Source organism: Phyllostomus discolor, chromosome 6 (genome assembly GCF_004126475.2).
Source record: "Phyllostomus discolor isolate MPI-MPIP mPhyDis1 chromosome 6, mPhyDis1.pri.v3, whole genome shotgun sequence".
NCBI lineage: Eukaryota > Metazoa > Chordata > Mammalia > Chiroptera > Phyllostomidae > Phyllostomus > Phyllostomus discolor.
The window spans coordinates 89,628,191-89,643,344 of record NC_040908.2 but is presented as its reverse complement, the minus strand read 5'-3'; the positions used below and the strand labels follow the sequence as shown (position 1 = coordinate 89,643,344).

General features: G+C 36.9%; 1 protein-coding gene across 2 annotated transcripts in view; it reads right to left on the bottom strand.

Annotated features, from left to right (window-relative positions):
• Positions 1–15,154, bottom strand: part of EXPH5 (exophilin 5) — an 80,848-nt gene that overhangs the window by 45,558 nt on the left and 20,136 nt on the right. The window lies entirely within an intron of this gene.

Genomic DNA, 15,154 nt, shown 5'->3' with positions numbered 1-15,154 from the left:
ATTGTCCACTTCAGGATCCACTGACTGGGTCAAAGAAAGTTTGGTATGGACATCAGTTAAAGCTCACTGGTTTGGATCATAGTTTGTAGTATATTTTCAAAAAAACTAACCCTTACAATAACCCTTATTCAAATGGTTGCTACCTTTTCCAAGTCCTCACTAGCAAGCCTGCCTCACCATGATCATTTGGGTTAAACTGCTTTTCTCTATCTACTGAACTGACAAACCAACACCCTACGTCATCAGAAATTACTGCAGAATCACACATCAAAGGGCTTTACTTTGAACATTTCCCCATGAATTGTATTAAATGTTGTCATTAGAATTATTACTCTGCTGAGCAGTTATTCCAAACACACATGATATTTTCATTTGGTATTATCTCATCTAGAAGAGTTTAAGTTTTATCTTTATATGTACTTGTACTTATTTACCCAAACATAATTTTAGGAAGCCCTCCTAGAATGATTCTATAATAAAACCAGTACCTGAGGTGAAATGAAGTAATGCCAGCAGTACACCTGCGTGAGTCTTTTCCTAATCCTACAACTTATTTATGGAATACTAACATTTGTATAAAAGTTATTTTACTGGTAGTGTTGTTATATGTTATTAGTTGCTTTCTTGTTAACTTTCAGATTTTAGTATCTAAATTCTTCTTTTTCAATAACGAATGAAGTCTGTGATCATTGTTCATAATATATGAACATAATATATTTGTTTTGTCATAATATATGTTTTGTCATAAAATCTCAATGTGTCTTTAGACAAAAAGCCTAAATAAAGCTGTTACACAATAAAAATGATAATGTGGCACTGGAGGCTGTTATGTACTTTAAATGGATATGTCTCAGTGCATCAAGAAGTATAGAATAATTGTAGTTAATCTGTAAACAATCAACCCATTTCTTAAAAAATGAAAAGAAATGCCAATGTAATGAAGTAGTGATACCAGGTGCATTTTACAAAAGAAAAATGGAAATAAAAAGAACAGTTTACTTAGTATAGGCATAGAGGTATGGTTTACTCTTTATTAACAATAGCCTTATATTTTAAAAATCATCATTGATTTAGCTATAAGTCATTTTGACCTCGTTTGCAAAAATGTTTGTTACTACAATATTATTGACTATATTCCTTATGCTGTAATTTACATCTCCATGACTATTTTGTAACTACTAATTTGTACTTCTTAATCCTTTCACTTTTTGTTTTCTTTCAGGTAGAATAAAGTAATATATGACAAAGGAAAAGAAATCCAAATAGCTGATTCCCCCCATCTTTTTGTTTTGTTCTGTTTTAAATCATTTTGGCTCCTGTGTTCCCTTTATTGATATGCAAAAATAGAACTCACACCACAGAAAGAATGAATTAAGTATGGTGGTAGATGTCTGAAAGACATGGATGGACCACTTTTCTAGCAAACAGGCAGTCCATGTTGTGTTGGGAGCCTGTGCCACATATAGCAAAGTAGTCATGGGTAGTTACTGTGCTTTGGTCATGTGAACCAAAATTTTTTGCATTACTGGCTGTAAACAACTGAACAAGGGATTTGTGCTTGACCCCAAAACTGAATATGAGCAAAAATACTGCCCACCTGATGTGTTCTACTTTAGAGAGTGATTAACAACTTAATCACATCCTTGCTTTGGCATATCTTGAAATCATGATGAGAAGTAAGACAAACTAAAGTGACACAGAATCTGAGAGACACACAGCAACAGGGCATTATGCAGTACCCTGAGTAGAAGCCAGGATGCAACAGTCATGAAGAAGCAGAAGTTATGGGGCAGAGAGGAAAGCATTTTTTAAAAATAGGTATACAAATGACTTTTTTTTAATTTTTCCATTACCATTTAGCCCCCTTATACTCCTCTCCCCCCAGAAATCACCATACTACTGTCCATGCAGAGGAAAGTTATAAGAAGAAAATCAGCTGTGGCAATGGAAGCTAACAAAGAGAAGCAGAGCCAAGTATTCGAACCACAAGTCTGGCTGATTACCAGCCAGGTTGATTGGCACCAGAATGCTGCTGTACTCGGATCAACTTTCTGGTTCCCAAGGATTGGCTATGCAGGGTGAGGCTGCTTCATGTGTTTCTTTACTTGCCATTATAGACTTACAGTGAAGTGACACCTATCACTCAAGGTAAAGTAGTGTATGTTCCTTGTCACTTGAAAGAGCATAACTAAAGCATCCAGCCATAATAATGTGCATAAATCTGTTAACTAGGAGGTCATCAGCATTGGGACAAGAAATTTCAAATATCTACAAAAACTGACTCTGATTCATCATTATAACATTTTAAGTTCTTTTTTCTAATTATAAGAGTAAAATTGCACTTATCAAGATGATTTAGAAAACACAGAAAAGCTTGAAGAAAAAAAAAGTCTCTCATACTCCCCTGTTAAAGAGAAAACCATAGACCTGAAATGGCATCATGTGTGCTACAGCCCATGACACCAAACCTAAAGGTAACTTCTGACCTAACTGTAGTTTTGACCTTCATGAGTAATGTAATCTCAGTGAACCAGTCTGGAATTTTCTGGTCAACACCAGTGAGGTAATCTGTCACATCAGTCCTCTCCCTCCCCTCATAGGAAAAAGAGGCAACATGAATGATAAAACTCTTGCCATCCCTCCCCCCACACTCCCTGCCAAAAGACGTCCTGGTTTAAAAATAATCTTTTCTTTTCTTTTGCTAATAACTCCCCTTCCACATTAAAAAAACAACTTTAAAAAAATTTTTTAAAGATTTTATTTATTTATTTTTAGAGAGGGAAGGGAGGGAGATAGAGACAGAAACATCAATGAGCGGTTGCTGGGGGGCCGTGGCCTGCAACCCAGGAATGTGCCCTGACTGGGAATCGAACCTGAGATACTTTGGTTCGCAGCCAGTGCTCAATCCACTGAGCTACGCCAGCCAGGGCTAAAAAAACACAACTTTTTAATAAAAATCTTTCATTTAGGAAAGTCCCTCAGAGTGTCCTCTTAGTTGCTAGATGAGACGCTGCCCTATTTGTGAATTCCTTAATAGAGTCAGTTAGATGTTCAAATTTAGTCAGTTGAATTTTATTGTTGAACACCCTGCAACCAGAGATATTGGGTATGTCCACTCAGCATTTTAAAGCAGGGATAACAGTAGGTTACACTGCAACCCAGCCTGTCTCAGTTTTAGCAGAGGCATACAAGCAAGAGATTGCACGTGTCCAAGAGAATTGTGAAAGAACAATCAGAAAAACTTGCTTGGTAGGATTTATAAAACACAAACTAAAAACCCCAAAGCTTTTCCTCTATGTTTTCTTCCAGTTTTACTATTTACAGTCTCCTGTTTAAGGCTTTAACCCACTTTAGGTTGATTTTTGTGTATGGCATAGGGTTCTATTTTATTTTTTGTATGTGGATATTCAGTTTTTCCAACACCATTTGTTGAAGAAACTATATTTCTTTATCACATCAAAAGATCAATTGACATGTATGCATGGACTTATTTCTAGGCTCTCTACTCTGTTCCATTGGTTTACATATCTATTTTTATGCCAGTACCATAACTGTTTTAATTACTGTAGCTTTGTAATATATTTTGAAACCAGGAATTTTAAGATGATTTCATGAATATAACAAAAGCAAAAGTAGATTTATGGGACTACATCAAACTAAAAAGCTTCTGCACATAAAAAACCCCAACAACTAATAGGATAGAAAGGCATCCTGTGGAATAGGAGAAAAATATATGTGAGCTAAATCTCTAAAAGGTTAATTTCTAATTATCAATTTCTAAAATATAGTAGGAACTTCTACAATTTAAATTAGGTTAATTTCTAAAATATAGTAGGAACTTCTACAATTTAAATCAAAACCACATGAAATACCACCTCAAGGGTTGTTAACAAGTGTTAACGACAGTGAGAAAATTGGAACCCTTGTATACTGTTGATGGGAGAACAAAATGGCATAGCTACTGTGAAAAACAGTATGGCGTTTCCTCAAAAAATTAAAAATAGAAAGTACACATGTTCCAACAATATCATTTTTAGGAATATATTTGAAGGAAATGAAAGCAACAGGTTTAAGAGGTATTGGCACCCTCATGTTCATAGCAGCCTTATTAACATTGGTGAAGATGTAGAAACAGTTCATCAATAGATGAATGGATAACTAAAATGTAGTATAAACATAGTGTAATATTAATCAGCCTTTCGAAAGAAGGAAATCCTACAATATACTACAACATGGATGAACTTTGAGGACAGTATTCTAAGTGAAATAAGCCAGTCACAAAAGGACAAATACTGCATGATTCCACTGATTTGAGTTATCTAAAATAGTCAAACTCATACAAGCAAGGAACAGAAGGTTGGTTGTCGGGGCAAGTGGGAGGAGGAATGGGGAGTTGCCAACCAAGAGGTATAAAATTTCAGTTGTACATGCATCAGATCTAGAACTCTGCTGTACAACCTGTGCCTATAGATAATAATACTGTAATGTGCACTGAAAAGTCTGTTAAGAAGGTAGATCTCATGTTAAATTTTGTTAGAAAAACAAAAGCCAAAGCCCTCTTTTTTAGGGTTATAAGCCCCCTCACCCAAACTGAGTCAGAAAAAGAAGAAAGGAATCTTTCTTTAGAGAGAGGTTTTCAAAGGTAGCACTGAAAGAGCTTAATAAACTGTATTTTGTCATGTATAATGTGCACCCATGTTTTTGTCCCAAACATGCAGGAAGAGAATCTTTTAATTTTTTAATTCAATTATTTTAAATTTATATTTAGATACTTGTTTTTGTATTATTGTATTTTGCATATGTATATCATTATTGTTTTCTAAAGTTACACTGGTTTTTTTTTAAGGAAAGAAAGGAACTTCTTTTTTTTTCTAAAGATTTTATTTATTTTTAGAGCGGAAGGGAGGGAGAAAGAGAGAAACATCAATGTGCGGTTGCTGGGGGCTGTGGCCTGCAACCCAGGCATGTGCCCTGACTGAGAATCGAACCTGCGATGCTTTGGTTCACAGCCTGTGCTCAGTCCACTGAGCTATGCCAGCCAGGCTAAAGTTACACTGTTAATGCATAAGCATAAATAAAAGAATTAAAAACATTTATATAGATGTGGAATTAATACTACCCATGTAAAATGCACATCTTTATTTTTCCCTAAAAAATTTGGGCAAAAAAGTGCATATTATACATGGCAAAATATGTGTATGTTCTTTATAATTTTGGAGAAAGGCTGACTGTTGTCTGACTCTTGCCTGAGAAGTTTAAGTTCAATTAACTGGGGCTGGCCCAGAGTCAAGGGAGTAATGGGAGATTGAAGGGATTGCTCAGCTGGCAATCAGTCCTCATTTACAAGGCTTCTCAGTCAGAAATAGTGTGTTTCCTGAGGACAAGGCATGGGCCACAGGAGAGGCTGAGGAGTTGTGGGTTTCTCTCAGTTCATATCCATGAGAGCTGGCTTGAGAAGTAGAGAGACCTAAGAGTCTGTGGGTGACCACCAGATTCCTAGGGACATGGAGGGGTTGGCAGAGAGCAGGGGGTAGCATGTCATTGCATCAGGAGAGCTGCAGAAGCATAGGACCTGGCTATGGGGACATGTCTGACAACCCCACATGAGCACACCAGAAAAGAGGCAAATTTACACAACTGCCCCACATCTGCAGCAAGCTGTGGTGGTATGAGGGGAAATGGCTGCTGCTCTGAATGAGGCTGGAATTAATCAGGACTGGACAATGTAACTTTTGTACTGAATCAAGACTGCGTTTTATGCTTTCAAGTGACAGAGGGCTTTATTACATAAGAGTGAGCAGAAAAGTCATGAAACTGCCCACATTTAATTCAGTAGCATTGAAGGCAAAATGGAAGATTTTCTAATTATATTATTGTCATATTATATATAAATATGATTATATTATTATCATATTATATGAGTCCTATCTGTTCAACACACTAGTTATAGATGTATACATATTAAAATGCTTTTATACTATAAATACTATTTTGCAATCAGTCAACATTTTCCACTTAGCATTATATTAAGAATGCTGTTACATTAATTTTTTTACCATTGTATCTTTGTTCCATAGTATGTATACCTACTGTCCTATTATTAGACAAGAGTTGTTTTTAATTTTTTTACAGCCATAATGTTGCAATTAACCTAGAATTGTATATTTCTAATAAATCTCTTTAAATTTCCTTGTAGTAGTATTGCTAGGCCAAAGGATAAACATGCTTTAATGACTTATGTACTACATTGCCAAATTGCTTTGTGGAAGGGTTATGCCAAATTTTTCTCTAACCACAAGATTCTATATGAGGACCAATTTCCCATGTCCTTGCCAATATTAATTGTCATTGGTCTTATTAATCTTTGCTAATCTGATATCTAATGTGCAAAAATGGTTTTTATTTTAATTTTAAAAGTTCTTTGATATTAAGAGGTTAAACATTACTTCATGTTTATTGAATATGTTATTTTTATGACTTAATCTGCTCAACAATGTGAATGGTGAATTGAAAATATTAGTTTTTTGAAGCTCAAGGCAAAGGGCAAAAAGGATGGCAGAGTTGGCAACTCTTGGTATTTGCTTCAAAGTGTAGCTCATAGACTGGTCCATGTATCACTAAGCAGGACCTCAGATTGGGGATGTTGTCTTCAGTGCACCTAATACTCTTGGTTGTTTGCCCCCTATTGCTCTTGCCTCTGTTTAGGTTGCAGTGCTAAGTACAAAGAGAGGTATAATGTGGCCAAACTAAACAGACACTATTGTCCTAGACACCTCTATTATTATCTTCATCTTTTCCCAGCCAGTTGTCCCAAAGTGGCATGGTTGTATAATACAGTCTGAGTTCATGAGAGGATGCTGGATCTGAATGGTGGGAACATCAGATCATGGGTTCTAATCCATTTGTTACTTGGGCTGATCAAATGACATCTATGTGTCTCATTTTCCATATCTGTAAATCTCAATTGTTCATAACCAGACCCCATGCTTACCTATCTGGACTTATTTTCTATTATTCTCTCATTTAATCCCTAGGTACCAACCATTCCACACTCTGTGCCATGGTCTCTAGGTCTTTTTCCAAGTTTCTCTTCTGATTGCAATGATCTTCCTTACACAATCTCTGTCCCATGACCTAACTCAGTGTTGGCACTTAGCTAAAAGATTGAAAACTATTGTGTAAAAAAAAAAAGATAATGAATTCAGTTCAACTATAATAAGCATTTAAATTTGTGAGAACAATTTGAAGACACTAGCAAAGTAAGATGCAATGGTGGGAAAAGATATGTACAAAATAGGTGTGATAAAACAGGACCTGATAAATCATTAAAAGGGAAAGTTTCTCTACTCACAACACACTGACACCAATACCTGGGGTCAGTGCAGATACCACAGGTTAAGGGCTCAGTCCCACAAAACTGACCCCACTTCAGATACCAGTCTCAAGTACAGGCCTCTAGTAATTTTTCTGGTTGACCAAAAAAAGGTAAATTTTTTATAATTTTTAAATAAATTATCTATAAATAATTTTCTATAAATTAAGGGTTCCCACAACCCCCTCTTCGGGTTTAAGAATTTGTTAGAACAGCTCACTGAACCCAAGTAATATAATATAGAGTTTACTTATGATTTTAAATGTATTGCTAAGAATACTTTTAAGGATAAAAATGAAGAGCCAGATGAAGAGATATATAAAACAAGGTCTAAAAGGTTTTTGAGCACAGGAGTTCTGTCCTGTGGAATTTGGTGTATGCCACCTGCCTGACACACAAACACATTCTTTTTCACCAACCCAGAAGTTCTCTGAACTTTCTTGTTTAGGGTTTTTATGGAGTTTCATTATGTAGGCATGGTTGATTAAATCACTGGTGACAATTGATTGGGTGAATCTCCAGCCACGCCCACATTCCTCCCTGGAGGTTAGAGGATGGAACCAAAAGTTCTAGCCCTCTGATCACAGGGTTGGTTTCTCTGGAAACCAACCCCCATCAGCCTAAAGTCACCTTATTACCACAACACAGGTGTGGTTTATTATGAAAATTAAGGGGCTTATTATGAAAAGATACTCCTCTCACCCCTACCATTCAGGAAATTTCAGGGTTTCAGAAGCTCTGTGCCAAGAATAGGGACAAAGATGAAGTGCAAATCTTATTATATCACAAGCATATAATAGAAAGCCAAATCTCTTGCTTTGGGATGGTAAAGAAGGATAAGGTTAATTCTGGCTCAGGGCTGAGAAACCATTCACAAAGATGGGTTTCAAAGGACATTTGCGTCATTAACTGCAGAGCCAGCTCAAAATGGTGCCACCTTGTTTAACAAGATAGTGAGGTGTTTTTCAGAGATAATGAGCCCAAACCACAAGTCATGCAGCCAAAGCATGCACAGAGGAGAGAATTTTGACCTCCAGCTGCACCGGCAAGCAAAGTCCCACACTCACCCATCCTCCCAACCCCCCACAGAAACAAAGGACTGGGACAGAACCTGAACTTGAACACAGGAATGCCTTCAGAAGCCAAAGATCCCTTGTATAGGAAGATGGCCCAGAAAACATGTCGGTGACCCTTTACCATAAATGGCCAAGTTCCAAGATCTTCCAATTAGAACTTGCCCAACCAGCACTTCCACATACTTATTCCCCCAACCCTTTAAAAAGCCTTAACCTTGTCCAGAGAACAAAATGGAACAGAGGCACTATTAGGTCTCTCATATTCTTGGTTGGCACCTTCTCAATCAATAAACCTTTCCTTACTCCAAACTGACGTTTTGAGTTTTGGCCTTTCCAAGCATCAGGTGCACAAACTTGGGTTGTTAACAGTGGAAGTAAACTTACTGAGTCTAAGCCCCATTAGGGCAAAGTCTGAATCCACCACTGTTCTTCACTAGTGTTGCTCATTTCCCAGTGCATGATCCAATGATTTGAAAAGTAAATACGGTGGGAGAGAAGAACCCAGCAAAGGACGACCTAACAACAACCAAAACCCAATTACAAGAGTGTCCACATAAACAGGATAAAGGTCATCATCCCTTTATCCTAAGAGCATCCAGCTCAGGGAATCAAGGACACTGTACCACTGAGTCTCACAGGTGTCCTACCCACAACAGGTAGTCAAAGAAGATAAATCTGATATGCAGAAACAAACAAGAAGAGTCACCTAAAATGGGAAACAAAGGAACAACCCTAATCAAAAGAAAAGGAGGAATCCCCAACGAGAGTGCTAAATGAAATGGAGGCAAACAATCTATCAGACACAAAGTTCGAAATAATGGTTATTAGGATATTCAAGGAGCTCACTGAGAACTACACGGAGCTTTATGGGAGCTATAAGGAACCTACTGGGAACTACATCAGCATGAAAAGGATATAGAAACTTTCAATAAGAACCAGGAGGAAATGAAGAATACAATATCTGCCCTGGCTGGCATAGCTCAGTGGATTGAGCATGGGCTGGGAACCAAAGTGTCCCAGGTTCGATTCCCAGCCAGGGTACATTCCTGGGTTGCAGGCCATAACCCCCAGCAACCGCACATTGATGTTTCTCTCTCTCTGTCTCTCTCTCTCTCTCTCTCTCCCTCCCTCCCTTCCCTCTCTAAAAAAATAAATAAATAAAATCTTTAAAAAAAAAAGAATACAATATCTGAAATGAAGAATACACTAGAAGGAATTAAAAGCAGGCTAGATGAAGAAGAAGATCAAATCAGTGAGTTGGAGGACAAGGTAGAAAAACTCCCAGACAAAGTAACAAAATGAGAAAAGACTCAAAAAGAACAAAGATAGCATAAGAAAGCTGTAGGACAACATGAAACACAATAATATTCGTATCATAGGAATACCATAAGGAGAAGAGGAGCAAGGGATAGAAAATCCGTTTGAAAAAAGTAATGATAGAAAACTTCCCTAACTTGGTGAGGGGAAAATCATGCAATTTTAGGAAGCACAGATCAGGGTCCCAATCAAGATAAACCCAAAGAGGCCCATCAAAGGCACATCATAATTAAAGTGGCAAAACTTAAACACAATGAGAGAATATTAAAGGCAGCAAATGAGAAACCGCTAGTAACATAAAATGGAGCTCCAATAAGACTATCAGCTCTTTTCTCAACAAAAACACTATAAGTTAGAAGGGAATGGCAAGAAGTATTCCAAGTAATGAAAAGCAAAGGCCTGCTATCAAGACTACTCTGTCCAGCAAGGCTCTCATGTAAAATGGAAGGCACCCTGGCTGGTGTAGCTCAGTGGATCAAGTGCTGGCCTGTGAAGCAAGGGGTCTCTGGTATGATTCCCAGTCAGGGCACATGCCTGGATTGTGGGCCAGGTCCCCAATAGGGGGTGTGCAAGAGACAACCACACATTGATGTGTCTCTCCCTCTCTTTCTCCCTCCCTTCCTTTCTAAAAATAAATAAATAAGAATATTTTAAAAGTTAAAATTAAAATTTAAAAAAAGGAAGGCTAAATAAGGAGTTTCCCAGACAAAAAAAGGCTAAAAGAATACATCTCCACCAAACCAGCATTGTAAGAGATGCTAAAGGGACTGCTTTAAGAAGATGAAGAAAAAGAGAGAGAGAAAGAAACACAAGTACAAAGGGAAAAAATGGCAATGAATAAGTATCTATTAATAATAACCTTAATGGTAAATGGATTAAATGTCCAATCAAAAGACATAGGATAGCTGAATGGGTAAGAAAACATGAACTGCATATATGCTATCTACAAGAGACCCACCTCAGAACAAAAGATCTACAAGTGAAGTGAATGAAAGTGAAAGGATGGAAAAAAATTATTCCAAGCAAATGGACATGAAATTAAAAAAAAAACGGGGTAGCAACACTTACATCAGACAATATAGACTTCAAAACAAAGGCCATAGCAAGAGACAAAAAAGGTCACTTCATAACACGTAAGGGGGTAGTCCAACAAATGAATATAACACTTATAAGCATATATGCACCCAACATAGGAGCACCTAAATATATAAGAAGAATCTTGGAGGACTTTAAGAAAAATATCAACAGCAACAGAGTCATCATAGGGGATTTGAACACCCCACTGTCAATAATGGACAGATCTTGCAAAGAATCAACAAGGATATTGTGGCACTGAATGACACTGTAAATCAAATGGACTTGATTGATATATGCAGAATCTTTCACCCCAAAGAATCAAAATATATTCTTTTCAAGTGCACAGGAACACTTTCAAAGATAGACCACATGGTAGGACATAAAACAAACCTCAAAAAGTTCAATAAAGTTGAAATCATATCAAACATCTTCTTGGATCACAATGGCTTGAAACTAGAAACCAACTCCAGGGAAAAAACTCAAACACATTCAAATACATGGAGACTCAATAACAGATTATTAAATAATGAATGATCTAACAATGATATCAAGGAAGAAATGAAAAGACTATCTGGAAACAAATGAAAATGAACATGCAACAACCTAAATCCTATGGGACACAATGGAGGCAGTCCTGAGAGAAAAGTTCATAGCAAAGAAGGCCTGCCTAAAGAAGATAGAAAAATCTCAAATAAACAACCTACTTCTACATCTACCAGAACTAGACAAACAACAACAAAGAAAGCCAAGAACAAGTAAAAGGAAGGAAATAATGAAGATCAGAGTAGAATTAAATGACATAGAGACTACAAGAATAATTCAAAGGATCAATAAATCCAGGAGCTGGTTCCTTGAAAAGATAAACAAAATTGACAAGCCTTTAAAAAGATTCATCAAGAAAAAAAGAAAGAAGACACAAATAAATAAAATTAGAAACAAGAAAGGAGAAATACAACTGATACCAAAGAAATACAAAGGATTATAAGAAGTTACTATGAACAACTATATGCTAAGAAATGTGACAACCTGGGCAAAATAGATACATTTCTAGAGTCATACAATTTTCCAAAAATGAATCAGGAGGGAGCAGAAAACTTGAATAGACCAATAACAACTAACAAATTGAAGCAGTAATAAAAAAACTCCCAGCACACAAAAGTCCTGGACCAGATGGGTTCACAGGCAAATTTTACCAAGCATTTAAGGAAGAACTAACTCCTGTCCTTCTTAAACTATTTCAAAAATATTCAAGAAGAGGGAAAGCTCCCAAACTCTTTTTATGAGGTCAGTATTATTGTAATTCCAAATCTGACACAACAAAGAAAGAAAACTACAGGCCAATATCTCTGATGAACATAAATGCTAAAATCCTCAACAAAATATTTGCGATCCGGATCCAGCAATACATTAAAAAAGTCACATATCATGATCAAGTAGGATTCATCCCAGGGATGTAAGGATGGGACAATATTGGCAAATCAATAAACATAATATACCACATAAACTAAATGAAAGACAAAAATGACATGAACATATTAATAGATGCTGAAAAAGCATTTGATAAAGTTCAGCACCCATTTATGATAAAACACTCAGTGAAGTGGAGCTAGAGGGAACATACCTCAACCTAACCAAGGCCATATATGACAAACCTGCAGTCAACATCATACTCGAAGGACAAAAACTAGAAGCATTTCCCTTAAGATCAGGAACAAGACAAGGGTGTCTGCTTTCACAACTCTTATTCAACATAGTACTAGAAGTTCTGCCCATGGTGATCAGACAAGCAAAAGAAATAAAAGGCATCCAAATTGGAAAGGAGGAGGTAAAACTGTTATTGTTTGCAGATGACATGATAGTGTAAATAGAAAACCCTATAGTATCCGCCGTAAAACGACTTGACCTAATAAGTGAATTTGGCAAAACAGCAGGATACAAAGTAAATATTCAGAAGTTGAGGGCATTTCTGAATGTCAACAATGAAATATCAGAAACATAAACTAAGGAAAAAATCCCATTTACTATAGCAACAGGAAAAATAAAGTACCTAGGAATTAACTTAACCAAGGAGTTATAAGATATGTACTTGGAGAACTATAGAACACTGAAGAAGGAAACTAAGGAAGATATAAATAAATGAAAGCATATACCAAATTCATGGATAAGAAGAATTAATATCATTAAAATGTCCACATACCCAAAGCAACCTATAGATTCAGTGCAATACCTATTAAAGTACCAATGACGTATTTCATAGATCTAAGAAAATTTTTCAAAAATTTATATGGAACCAAAAAAGACCTTGAATAGCAACAGAAATCTTGAGGAAGAAGAACAATGTAGGAGGGATCACAAGACCTGATATCAAACTATATTACAAGTCCACTGTAATCAAAACAGTCTGGTACCAGCATAAGAACAGACACATAGATCAATGAAACAGAATATGGAGCCCAGAAATAAACCCTTGTCTCTATGGTCAGTTACTATTTGACAAAGGGGGCAGGAGCATACAGTGGAGTAAAGATAGCCTCTTCAGTAAGTGGTGTTGGGAGAACTGGACTGGTATGGCAAAAAATAAAACTAGACCACTAACTTACACCATACACCAGAATAAACTCAAAATGGATAAAAGAATTAGAAGTTGTGATACCATAAAAGTCCTAGAGGAAGACACAGACACTAAAATTATGGATATCCCATGCAAAAATATTTTTGCCATTGTATCTCCTAGTGCAAGGGAAATATAGGAAAATATAAACAAATGGGACTACATCAAATTAAAAAGCTTCTTCATGGCTAAAGAATCCATCATCAAAATGGAAAGGAAACTGACCTTATGGGAGAACATATTTGCAAATGATATCTTGGACAAGGGTTTGATCTCCAAAACATAAAAAGAATTTATTTAACTCAACACCAGAAAGTCAAACAATCCAATTAAAAAATAGGCAAAGGACCTTAGCAGACACTTCTCCAAGGCGGATTGCCCACAGACATATGAAAGGTGCTCAACATTACTAGCCATCATAGAGATTCAAATTAAAACCACAATGAGATACCACTTCACACCAGTCAGAATGGCCATCGTAAACAAATCAACAAACAAGTGCTGGGGAGCATGAGGAGAAAAGGGAACCCTAGTGCACTGTTGGTGGGAATGCACACTGGTGTAGCCACTGTGGAAAACAGTATGGAATTTCCTCAAAAAACTAAAAATGGAACTGCCTTTTGACTGGTATTATACACTAAGAATCCTGAACTACCATTTCAAAAGAACTTGTGTACCTCTTTGTTCATAGCAGTACTATTTACAATAGCCAAGTGCTAAAAACAGCCTAAATGCCCATCAGTAAATGAGTGGATCAAAAAACTACGGTACATTTACACAATGGAATACTGTGCAGCAGAAAGACAGAACTTCTACCATTTGTGACAGCATGGATAGTAACTGGAGAATATTATGCTAAATGAAATAAGCCAGTGAAAGACAAATATCATATGATCTCCCCTGTAAGAGGGTCCTAATGAACAAAATAAACCAATATGCAAAATAGAACCAGAGGCATGGAACCATGGAACAGGCTGACAGTGACCAGAGGTGGCTGAGGGGAATAAGGGTGGAAAGAAGAGGAAAGGACTTGCCAAGGAACATGTATGAATGACCCATGGACATGAACAACAGGGTGGGGAATAACTATGGGAGCAGGGGTGGACTGGGCAAAGGAGGGAAAAGGGGGAAAATTGGCAAAAACTGTAATAGAATAACAATAAAATATTTTTAAAAAAGGAAAGTAAATACTTTTGGGGGTTTGGGGCAGAGGGAACGGGTGAAGGCCATCATAGGCAGAGAGTAATCTGAGCAAAGGAAATAGTGAACGACTTGGTTTTGTTTTCAGGGAAGCAGAGTATGCCTTTTGGGGGATATTGACTGTTTTAAGCTGGTTATTTTTAAGAAATGAAAGACTCAGGAAAAACCTTTGACCTTTCCTCTAACAATCTAAATTATTTAGATAGAGGACTGGCTCCAGGAAGGGAGCCATCATGACCTGTAACTATGGCTTAATGCGAACTAGTCGTAAGAAAGAACCTAGCAAGGCCCCTTTTCTCCAAGTCCTCTATGATCCCATTCTTAAAGATGGCCCAGAAAACATTTGTTCACCAAACATTTGCTTTTCATCTCCATGTGAATTGCCCTCCTGCCCTTTGAAATCAGAAACCACAACCTTCCCCTGTCCTTAGCTCCTTGCCTTTATCCTCTGGTATATGTTCATATGCAATAATTTGGTTATTTTCCCCTGTTAATCTGTCT